This window comes from Nerophis ophidion, linkage group LG24 (assembly GCF_033978795.1).
Source record: "Nerophis ophidion isolate RoL-2023_Sa linkage group LG24, RoL_Noph_v1.0, whole genome shotgun sequence".
NCBI classification, from domain to species: domain Eukaryota; kingdom Metazoa; phylum Chordata; class Actinopteri; order Syngnathiformes; family Syngnathidae; genus Nerophis; species Nerophis ophidion.
This window is the reverse complement of record NC_084634.1, coordinates 77,126-89,415: the sequence shown is the minus strand read 5'-3', so window position 1 is coordinate 89,415 and position 12,290 is coordinate 77,126. Positions and strand designations below refer to the sequence as shown.

General features: G+C 41.2%; 1 pseudogene; it reads left to right on the top strand.

Annotated features, from left to right (window-relative positions):
• The window catches only part of LOC133542389 (uncharacterized), a 130,967-nt pseudogene that overhangs the window by 106,056 nt on the left and 12,621 nt on the right, over nucleotides 1-12,290 (top strand).

The following is a 12,290-nucleotide window of genomic DNA, read 5'->3' as shown; positions in this document are numbered from 1 at the left end:
GTACTTATACAACTTTGCCTTTTTGTCCTTAATCAAACCACATCCAATGACCTTTGTTATCACCTTTGAAATATTGTGCATTGCTAACCCATGTTTATATTGTAGGACAATATCGCTGATGCAAGGATTTCTTTGAAGAACTACATCTCTACTGTAAAACAAACACGGAAATTCCTGAGGGACTCTGAGGTCCTTCTGCTACCCCTTCCTGGCTCAGCCGGAGTCTGTTGTGAAAAGTTAGAGGTGACCCAGCAGATGTTGGCCTCCCTGGAAGACAACATCCAGACTTACATCGACCAGCTGAAAGGGGAAGAGACCCTGCATCCTTACCTGTCCCTTGTAGAGGTAGAGAAACTCAAAGAGGCCATTCTAAGCCAGTTCCTGGTGAGGATTTCCACACTTAAGGCAAAGGGCTTTCTACATTTGGAGAATCTTACAAGGTAGTATATTTATTCGCATAATCACACAGAGAATGTGGGTTGCATATTTGTTCATGTTGCTGTAATCTGTGTCTCAGCTGTGCTGAAAATTACAGAAATTATACAAAATTTAATGAAGACATCAATCTGAGTGTAAGGAACACAGAGGGGAGCCTTGCACAGGTGGTCTCTCAGAGGGTCAACTCTCTGGCTGACTGTAGTGAACAGTTAGCTAAAGTTGTGGTGCGTATCAGACCAAAGTCTCTCGCACATTGAAACAATGGAAGACAAAAAGAGGGAAATGTTTATGACCCACATTCCCCGTCTCGGGTCTTTGGTGTAGGCATTGCAAGAGGAGCTGGATTGTCTGCAGAAACATCTGGAAGAGACGGTGGACTGGTGTCCGGAGCAGAGCTGCCGTGGACACCGGGAAACCTCAACGGCCGCCGTATGGAGACGCGTAGCAACACTCCGCCATTGCTTTCAGCAGCTGACTCCTAGACTTAAACAAATCATTCTAGAATGGAGTGACATCACCTGCAGTGTAAGTCCGTACAGGTTTCACAAATTAAAACTGTCCACTCAGAGTCTGCTTTGGTACTTTAGGTGGAGAAAGCGGCCGCTTTACTGCAGAAGGCGGAGGCGGAGCTCCCGAAGCCTGCGCCGTTGAATGCATCGACCAATGAGCTTCATGGTCTGCAGCAGTCCTGGGAACAATACCAGGACAGGCTGGACTGTGAACACCGCTCTCTTTCTGCCCTTGAGTTACGCATTGCCAGGCTGCTGGGTATCCCTGCCAATGTGGAACAGGCTCCGCCCGCCCCACTCTGTCAGCAGCTCCAAGCAATGCAGGCCAGGTACAAAAGGTAAGATGTTTTTTCACCCGTCCCTGACATTAATGAAGGTTTCTAGCATACATAGTGTTTCCGAATTCTGCCCGTTTAATGCCTGGAAACATGCATGTCCTTAGTGTAAAGCAGAACAGCCGCGAGGGTTTGGGGTTCATCAAGCTGGATCTGGAAGAGATAGAAAAAGTGCGGGAGGAGCTGCAGGTCGTTTGGGTTTGGTTGACCGCTGCTGACAGCCTGTTGTCCGAGATGGACCCAAGCAGCAACACGGCAAAGCTGAAGGTGTGACAATCGTCCATCTGCAGGAATGACTTTACAGCAAGTCGCCTAGATTGCCACAAATTTCTACTGAACCTAAACACCCTACGTACACTCTTCCGTGTTTCAGGAGATCCATTGCCAGTTATGCATCCAGAAGGCTTTGGTCCATCGCATCACGGAACGTATAAATACCAAATACCCAGAGACTGTGCCAGCCGAGATCGGTGGCCAACTGCAGGAGATTCAAAAGACTTTACAACAAGTTGAAGTCAAGGTAAACAATTGAGTAGCATCACACCAAAGGTCTGTGAAGGACCTGTATTTATTCGACATAGGAGTCTGATACGTCGGATAGTCGAACCTCGGATTCAGGAGGAACAGTGTGGTTTTCGTCCTGGTCGTGGAACTGTGGACCAGCTCTATACTCTCGGCAGGGTTCTTGAGGGTGCATGGGAGTTTGCCCAACCAGTCTACATGTGCTTTGTGGACTTGGAGAAGGCATTCGACCGTGTCCCTCGGGAAGTCCTGTGGGGAGTGCTCAGAGAGTATGGGGTATCGGACTGTCTTATTGTGGCGGTCCGTTCCCTGTACGATCAGTGCCAGAGCTTGGTTCGCATTGCCGGCAGTAAGTCGAACCCATTTCCAGTGAGGGTTGGACTCCGCCAAGGCTGTCCTTTGTCACCGATTCTGTTCATAACTTTTATGGACAGAATTTCTAGGCGCAGTCAAGGCGTTGAGGGGTTCCGGTTTGGTAACCGCAGGATTAGGTCTCTGCTTTTTGCAGATGATGTGGTCCTGATGGCTTCATCTGACCGGGATCTTCAGCTCTCGCTGGATCGGTTCGCAGCCGAGTGTGAGGCGACCGGAATGAGAATCAGCACCTCCAAGTCCGAGTCCATGGTTCTCGCCCGGAAAAGGGTGGAGTGCCATCTCCGGGTTGGGGAGGAGACCCTGCCCCAAGTGGAGGAGTTCAAGTACCTAGGAGTCTTGTTCACGAGTGAGGGAAGAGTGGATCGTGAGATCGACAGGCGGATCGGTGCGGCGTCTTCAGTAATGCGGACGTTGTACCGATCCGTTGTGGTGAAGAAGGAGCTGAGCCGGAAGGCAAAGCTCTCAATTTACCGGTCGATCTACGTTCCCATCCTCACCTATGGTCATGAGCTTTGGGTCATGACCGAAAGGATAAGATCACGGGTACAAGTGGCCAAAATGAGTTTCCTCCGCCGGGTGGCGGGGCTCTCCCTTAGAGATAGGGTGAGAAGCTCTGCCATCCGGGAGGAACTCAAAGTAAAGCCGCTGCTCCTCCACATCGAGAGGAGCCAGATGAGGTTGTTCGGGCATCTGGTCAGGATGCCACCTGAACGCCTCCCTAGGGAGGTGTTTAGGGCACGTCCAACCGGTAGGAGGCCACGGGGAAGACCCAGGACACGTTGGGAAGACTATGTCTCCCGGCTGGCCTGGGAACGCCTCGGGATCCCCCGGGAAGAGCTAGACGAAGTGGCTGGGGAGAGGGAAGTCTGGGTTTCCCTGCTTAGGCTGTTGCCCCCGCGACCCGACCTCGGATAAGCGGAAGATGATGGATGGATGGATGGAGGAATCTGATATTTGAAAGTATTTCTAGACACATTTATGCCCGATTTGGCCCTCCAGGTACAAGAGGCAATAGAAAAGAGCGACCTTGTTCACAGAATCGGTGCAAAGCTCCTGGAAACCCACACTGGCTTGAGTGCAGTGCGGCAAAAGCTGGACGAGAAAAGTTCTACCGTAGCAGACGCAAAGCTTGCTCAGAAGGTGGGTGCTAACCAGTGTTATTTTTGGCAGCCATTTTTAAAAATTCCTTATGGTCAGTCTTTTTACAAAAATGAATTTCAGTTTCAGGGGCGGCATAGCTCGGTTGGTAGAGTGGCCGGGCCATCAACTTTAGGGTTGCAGGTTCGATTCCCGCTTCTGCCAACCTAGTCACTGCCGTTGTGTCCTTGGGCAAGACACTTTACCCACCTGCTCCCAGTGCCACCCACACTGGTTTAAATGTAACTTAGATATTGGGTTTCACTATGTAAAGCGCTTTGAGTCACTAGAGAAAAGCGCTATATAAATATAATTCACTTCACTTCACTTTTTGTCCTATTTTAGCCATCTAAATTGATTTAGTCGATTAAATTATTCAACGTTTTTGTCGACTAAAATGCCAGTACATTTGGCGACTAAAACACAAAGTATGGAGGATAGTGCATCGTTAAAGTTGTCTTGAAATATTTTTTTATCAAAGTTATTGCAAAGCATCTCGAAAACTAAATTCCCAAGACCTGCACTCCATGAATGTACAAATTAATACATTTCACATTAAAATGTTTTATTTTAGCTGAAATTAAGCATTTTTAATGTTAAAATTAAATGGTCATATGAAGAAACAAACTAGTTTTATTCTGTATTGTGTATAACAAAATTGGTAGGCTGACCATATTCTGAAATCCCAAAAAGAGGACACATATGTGCGTGCCAAGGTCGGGACTAGGTGAAAAATTGCCAATGATACTTGAACTTGCTTTATAAACAATATATTTATTTCAATAAAGCATTTTTTCTCCTCTATTGACAGCGGTGTTGGCGCTAGGAATTTTCTAAATGGGGTCCCATGGACCCCATCAAGTCATATAAATGGGGTCCCACTTTTTTGTAAGCGTTTTGAAAACAAATGCTAAACGTATGCAATGTCCTGTTATATCTCACATTATATATTGTGTTTTGGAAAAAGGTTGTCATAAACGTCATTTCATTCATTAAAAGAAATAATGAAAAAAGAAGACACATTTGTATGCATATGTAAATGTATTCCGTTATATTTTATATTAAGTTAGCATGCTAATGTAAGAAACATTGGCATACGTCCAAGATGGCAGCAAGTATCCAAATACTTGTTTGACAGCACCAAGTATCAAAAAACATTCTTTTTAGGTTTAAAGATACAAAATTTGCTAAAAAAGTTGGCATATTTACGTTGGCATACTTCCAAGATAGTGCCAAGAGTCCAAATACTTGCTTGACAGCACCGAGAATCAAAATCATTCATTTTAGATTAAAAGATAAAAAATTTGCTAAAAAGATAGCATAAAATGTTAGCATGCTAAAGTCAGCGTACTAATATAAAGTACATTGGCATACTTCCAAGACGGTGCCAAGTATCCAAATACTTGGTTGACAGCACCGAGAATCAAAAAGCATTCGTTTTAGATTAAAAGATACAAAATTAGCTAAAAAGCTGGCATAAAATGTTACCATGCTAACATCGGCATGCTAACATAGGAGACGTTGGCATACTTCCAAGATGGCAGCAAGTATCCCAATACTTACTTGATAGTACCAAGTATCAAAAACCATTCGTTTTAGATTCAAAGATACAAAATTAGCTAAAAAGCTAGCATAAAATGTTAGAATGCTCACATAAAAGACGTTGGCATACTTCCAAGATGGTGCCAAGTATCCAATTCCTTGCTTGACAGCACCAAGTATACATCTGTTTTAGGTGTAAAAATACTAAATTCATAAAAAAGCAAGAATAAAATGTTAGCATACTTACATTCACATGCTAATGTAAGAAACATGGGCATACGTCCAAGATGGCAGCAAGTATCCAAAAACTTGTTTGGCAGCACCAAGTATCAACAAATATCCTTTTTAGGTTTAAAGATACAAAATTTACTAAAAAAGTTAGCATATTTACGTTAGCTTACTAATATAAGAGACGTTGGCATACTTCCAAGATGGTGCCAAGTATCCAAATACTTACTTGACAGCACCGAGAATCAAAAACCATTTGTTTTAGATTAAAAGATACAAAATTAGCTAAAAAGCTAGCATAAAATGTAAGCATGCTAACATCAGCATGCTAACATAAGAGCCGTTGGCATACTTCCAAGATGGTGCCAAGTACCTAAATACTTGTTTGACAGCACCAAGTATCAAAAAAACATACTTTTTAGGTTTAAAGATACAAAATTTACCAAAAAAAAGTTGGCATGTTTACGTTAGCATACTAATATAAAAGACGTTGGCATACTTTCAAGATGGTGCCAAGTATCCAAATACTTACTTGACAGCAATGAGAATCAAAAACCATTTGTTTTAGATTAAAAGATACAAATTTAGCTATAAAGCTAGCATAAAATGTTAGCATGCTAACGTCAGCATGCTAACATAAGAGACATTGGCATACTTCCAAGATGGTGCCAAGTATCCAAATACTCGTTTGACAGCACCAAGTATCAGAAAACATCCTTTTTAGGTTTAGAGATACAAAATTTGCTAAAAAGTTGACATATTTCCATTAGCTTACTAATATGAGAGACATTGGCATACTTCCAAGATAGTGCCAAGTATCCAAATACTTTCTTGACAGCACTGAGAATCAAAAACCATTCGTTTTAGATTAAAAGATACAAAAATAGCTAAAAAGCTAGGATAGTATGTTACCATGCTAACATCGGCATGCTAACATAGGAGACGTTGGCATACTTCCAAGATGGCAGCAAGTATCCCAATACTTACTTGATAGTACCAAGTATCAAAAACCATTCGTTTTGGATTCAAAGGAACAAAATTAGCTAAAAAGCTAGCATAAACTGTTAGAATGCTCACATAAGAGACGTTGGCATTCTTCCGAGATGGGGCATACTTCCAAGATGGCGTCAAGTATCCAAATACTAGTTTGACGGCACCAAGTATCAAAAAACATTTGTTTTAGGTTTGAAAATACTAAATTCGTGAAAAGCAAGAATAAAACGTTAGCATGCTTACATTAGCATGCTAATGTAAGAAACATTGGCATACGTCCAAGATGGCAGCAAGTATCCAAATACTCGTTTGACAGCACCGAGTATCAGAAAACATCCTTTTTAGGTTTAAAGATACAAAATTTGCTAAAAAGTTGGCATTTTCCCGTTAGCTTACTAATATAAGAGACATTGGCATACTTCCAAGATGGTGTCAAGTATCCAAATACTGGCTTGACAGCACCGAGTATCAAAAACTATTCGTTTTAGATGAAAGGATACAAAATTAGCTAAAAAGATGGGATTAAATGTTAGCATGCTAACATCAGCATGCTAACATAAGAGCCGTTGGCATACTTCCAAGATGGTGCCAAGTACCTAAATACTTGTTTGACAGCACCAAGTATCAAAAAAACATACTTTTTAGGTTTAAAGATACAAAATTTACTGAAAAAAAGTTGGCATATTTACGTTAGCATACTAATATAAAAGACGTTGGCATACTTCCAAGATGGTGCCAAGTATCCAAATACTGGCTTGACAGCACCGAGAATCAAAAACCATTTGTTTTAGATTAAAAGATACAAAATTAGCTAAAAAGCTAACATAAAATGTTAGCATGCTAACGCCAGCATGCTAACATAAGAGCCGTTGGCATACTTCCAAGATGGCAGCAAGTATCCCAATACTTACTTGATAGTACCAAGTATCAAAAACCATTCGTTTTAGATTCAAAGATACAAAATTAACTAAAAAGCTAGCATAAAATGTTAGAATGCTCACATAAGAGATGTTGGCATACTTCCAAGATGGCGTCAAGTATCCAAATACTAGTTTGACGGCACCAAGTATCAAAAAACATTTGTTTTAGGTTTGAAAATACTAAATTCGTGAAAAGCAAGAATAATACGTTAGCATGCTTACATTAGCATGCTAATGTAAGAAACATTGGCATACGTCCAAGGTGGCAGCGAGTATCCAAATACTCGTTTGACAGCACCAAGTATCAGAAAACATCCTTTTTAGGTTTAAAGATACAAAATTTGCTCAAAAGTTGGCATATTCCCGTTAGCTTACTAATATAAGAGACATTGGCATACTTCCAAGATGGTGTCAAGTATCCAAATACTGGCTTGACAGCACAGAGAATCAAGAACCATTCGTTTTAGATTAAAAGATACAAAAATAGCTAAAAAGCTAGCATAATATGTTATCATGCTAATGTCAGCATGCTAACATAAGAGCCGTTGGCATACTTCCAAGATGGTGCCAAGTATCCAATTCCTTGCTTGACAGCACCAAGTATACATCTGTTTTAGGTGTAAAAATACTAAATTCATAAAAAAGCAAGAATAAAATGTTAGCATACTTACATTCACATGCTAATGTAAGAAACATGGGCATACGTCCAAGATGGCAGCAAGTATCCAAAAACTTGTTTGGCAGCACCAAGTATCAACAAATATCCTTTTTAGGTTTAAAGATACAAAATTTACTAAAAAAGTTAGCATATTTACGTTAGCTTACTAATATAAGAGACATTGGCATACTTCCAAGATGGTGCCAAGTATCCAAATACTTACTTGACAGCACCGAGAATCAAAAACCATTTGTTTTAGATTAAAAGATACAAAATTAGCTAAAAAGCTAGCATAAAATGTAAGCATGCTAACATCAGCATGCTAACATAAGAGCCGTTGGCATACTTCCAAGATGGTGCCAAGTACCTAAATACTTGTTTGACAGCACCAAGTATCAAAAAAACATACTTTTTAGGTTTAAAGATACAAAATTTACCAAAAAAAAGTTGGCATGTTTACGTTAGCATACTAATATAAAAGACGTTGGCATACTTTCAAGATGGTGCCAAGTATCCAAATACTTACTTGACAGCAATGAGAATCAAAAACCATTTGTTTTAGATTAAAAGATACAAATTTAGCTATAAAGCTAGCATAAAATGTTAGCATGCTAACGTCAGCATGCTAACATAAGAGACATTGGCATACTTCCAAGATGGTGCCAAGTATCCAAATACTCGTTTGACAGCACCAAGTATCAGAAAACATCCTTTTTAGGTTTAGAGATACAAAATTTGCTAAAAAGTTGACATATTTCCATTAGCTTACTAATATGAGAGACATTGGCATACTTCCAAGATAGTGCCAAGTATCCAAATACTTTCTTGACAGCACTGAGAATCAAAAACCATTCGTTTTAGATTAAAAGATACAAAAATAGCTAAAAAGCTAGGATAGTATGTTATCATGCTAATGTCAGCATGCTAACATAAGAGCCGTTGGCATACTTCCAAGATGGTGCCAAGTACCTAAATACTTATTTGACAGCACCAAGTATCAAAAAAACATACTTTTTAAGGTTTAAAGATACAAAATTTACTGAAAAAAAGTTGGCATATTTACGTTAGCATACTAATATAAAAGACGTTGGCATACTTTCAAGATGGTGCCAAGTATCCAAATACTTACTTGACAGCACCGAGAATCAAAAACCATTCGTTTTAGATGAAAAGATGCAAAATTAGCTAAAAAGCTAGCATAAAATGTTAGCATGCTAGCATCAGCATGCTAACATAAGGGACGTTGGCATACTTCCAAGATGGCGGCAAGTATCCCAATACTTACTTGACAGCACCAAGTATCAAAAAAATACAAAGTTTATGAAAAAGCATGAATACAAGGTTAGCATGCTTACATTAGCATACTTGCCCACGTTCCCAACCCCGCCCACCTCAACCAACTCACGGAGAGGGGGGGGTTGGGGGGCGCATGTATAATATTTCCAAGAGTCACGGATACACCGCATTATGGGTAATCCCAATGCTGCGTTTATAATGTGCCACAGAGCCAATAGTCTCCAGAAATGTGTTTGTTATTCTTATTTGGTGTGGGTTCACAGATTTTGGCGCATATTATTAAGAGTGTTAAAATTGTTTTATATCACAACCATTAGTGTGATCTGTATGGCTGTGGAACAAGATCCCTGGTTTACACACAGTAAATGCAAAAAAATAAAAAATTCCTCTGCCAATTTGAAAAAAGTTAGCATGCGCCTATTAATTTGGTGAACGAGTTTTCCCCGGCAGTAATTCAAGACAGGCGCATATTACGTGCCATTCAAGGAAATATGGTATCCAAATACTTGCTTAACAGTACCGAGAATCAAAAACCATCCGTTTTAGATTAAAAGATACAAAATCAGCTAAAATGTTAGCATGCTAACGGCGGCAAACTTCCAAGACGGCGGCAAGTACGCCAATGCTTACTTGACAGCACCGAGTATCAAACTACATGTTTTAGGTTTGAAAATACTAAATTTGTAAAAATGCAAAAATAAAACGTTAGCATGCTTACATTAGCATTAATGTAAAATGGATGAAAGAAAATGGATGGATGACAGGTGCGGACCAAAGTGCATCGTTCTTGTTTCAATCTTGTTTTCCCGGTGAGGAATCAAATCACGGTGCCTTAGAGAGACAGTAGTCCTGATTGGATCCCCTCCATGATTTAAGCCCCGCCCCTCTCCCACGTGCTACTGTGATTGGACGTCTCCCACCCGCCTGAATATATAAGTGTTTACTGTTTGAATATGATTGGATTATGTCTCTGTCAAGGTTCCCGTCTCGTTTTTATCCGACTAAATTTGTCAATTAATTTCGTCATTGTGCATTTGACACCAAAATATGTCATTGACCACAAAATTAGTCAACGAAAATGTACACCGATGCTAACGAGACACTACCAGAGAGCTGAACCCTATCTATAGGTAGGTTTCCTGTGGCTCCCCCTTAAAGGGGAACATTATCACAATTTCGAAAGGGTTAAAAACAATAAAAATAAGTTCCCAGTGGCTTGTTGTATTTTTTGAAGTTTTTTTCCACAATTTTACCGGTCCTCGAATATCCCTAAAAAAAAGCTTTAAAGTGCTTGATTTTTGCTATTTGGGATGAGACTATCCATTTCCCTGTGACGTCACACAGTGCTGCCAATGTAAACAAACAATGGGAATACCACAGCAAGATATAGCGACATTAGCTCGGATTCAGACTCGGATTTCAGCGGCTTAAACGATTCAACAGATTACGCATGTATTGAAATGGATGGCATGGCCGAATAGCTGCATTAGCATCGCCGGTAAAATGTGCGGACCAAACGATCAGGTCTTTCGCATTTTGTGACACTGGAGCAACTTAAATCCGTCGATTGGTAAGTGTTTGTTTCGCATTAAATGTGGATGGAAGGAAACATAATATAGTTGCAGATGCATCTACAGGTTATCCATACATCTCTGTGACATGTCTGCTTTAGCACCGCCGGTAAATAGCATGTTAGCATCGATTAGCGTAGCATGTTAGCATCGATTAGATGGCAGTCAACATCAACAAAACTCACCTTTGTGATTTTGTTGACTTTATCGTTGCAAATGCATCTGCAGGTTATCCATACATCTCCGTGCCATGTCTGCTTTAGCACCGCCGGTAAATAGCATGTTAATGTCGATTAACGTAGCACGTTAGCATCGATTAGCTGGCAGTCATGCCGCGACCAAATATGTCTGATTAGCACATAAGTCAACATCAACAAAACTCACCTTTGTGATTTCGTTGACTTTATCGTTGCAAATGCATCTGCAGGTTATCCATACATGTCTGTGCCATGTCTGCTTTAGCACCGCCGGTTAATAGCATGTTAGCATCGATTAGCTGGCAGTCAACATCAACAAAACTCACCTTTGTGATTTCGTTGACTTTATAGTTGCAAATGCATATGCAGGTTATCTATATATCTCTGTGACACGTCTGCTTTAGCACCGCCGGTAAATAGCATGTTAGCATTGATTAGCGTAGCATGTTAGCATCGATTAGCATAGCATGTTAGCATCGATTAGCTGGCAGTCAACATCGACAAAACTCACCTTTGTGAATTCGTTGACTTTATAGTTGCAAATGCATCTGCAGGTTATCCATACATCTCTGTGCCATGTCTGCTTTAGCACCGCCGGTAAATAGCATGTTAGCGTCGATTAACTGGCAGTCACGCCGCGACCAAATATGTCTGATTAGCACATAAGTCAACATCAACAAAATTCACCTTTGTGATTTCGTTGACTTACTCGTTGCAAATGCATCTGCAGGTTATCCATACATCTCTGTGCCATGTCTGTCATCGCCGGTAAAATGTGGAGAGACACTGGCACATTCAATGGGGGTCTGGCGGCAGACACTTTCGCATCTTCGGGCCAGTGGTGCAACTTGAATCCCTCCCTGTTAGTGTTGTTACAACCTCCGACAACACACCGACGAGGCATGATGTCTCCAAGGTTCCAAAAAATAGTCGAAAAAACGGAATATAACAGAGCTGAGACCCGGTGACGTCACGTTCTGACGTCATCGCAAAAAGAGCGATAAACAGAAAGGCGTTTAATTCGCCAAAATTCACCCATTTAGACTTCGGAAATCGGTTAAAAAAATATATGGCCTTTTTTCTGCACCACCAAGGTATATATTGACGCTTACATAGGTCTGGTGATAATGTTCCCCTTTACCCCCCATACCACAAATACATGTAAAGCATCTGAACATCTGATGTGAGCCAACTCTAACTCTACTTAACTGTTCTTGCAGCTGGTGCGGGGCCAGTTGGACGGATGGCACTCGAACGTGACGGCGCTGGAAGCTGATGTGCGGAACCTGGAGAGCCCACAGGAGGCGTTGTCCCTCGAAGAGAGACTAACGGAGGTGCAGCAGCTCTACGCTCACCTGGCCAAAGAGGCGGAGCATAAGACCACTCTCCTCAGCAAGGTTAATTCCTTCTCCTGACACTCTGGATAGTCAAATATTGACGCTGATTTTGAAGTTTCAATGAAGAAACGGTATGGTTGGTAATGGAATTGGGCGGCGATGGCTCATGAGGTAGAGCGGGTCATCCAGTAGTCAGAGAGAGGGTTGGCGGTTTGAAGCCTTTTTCATTCAT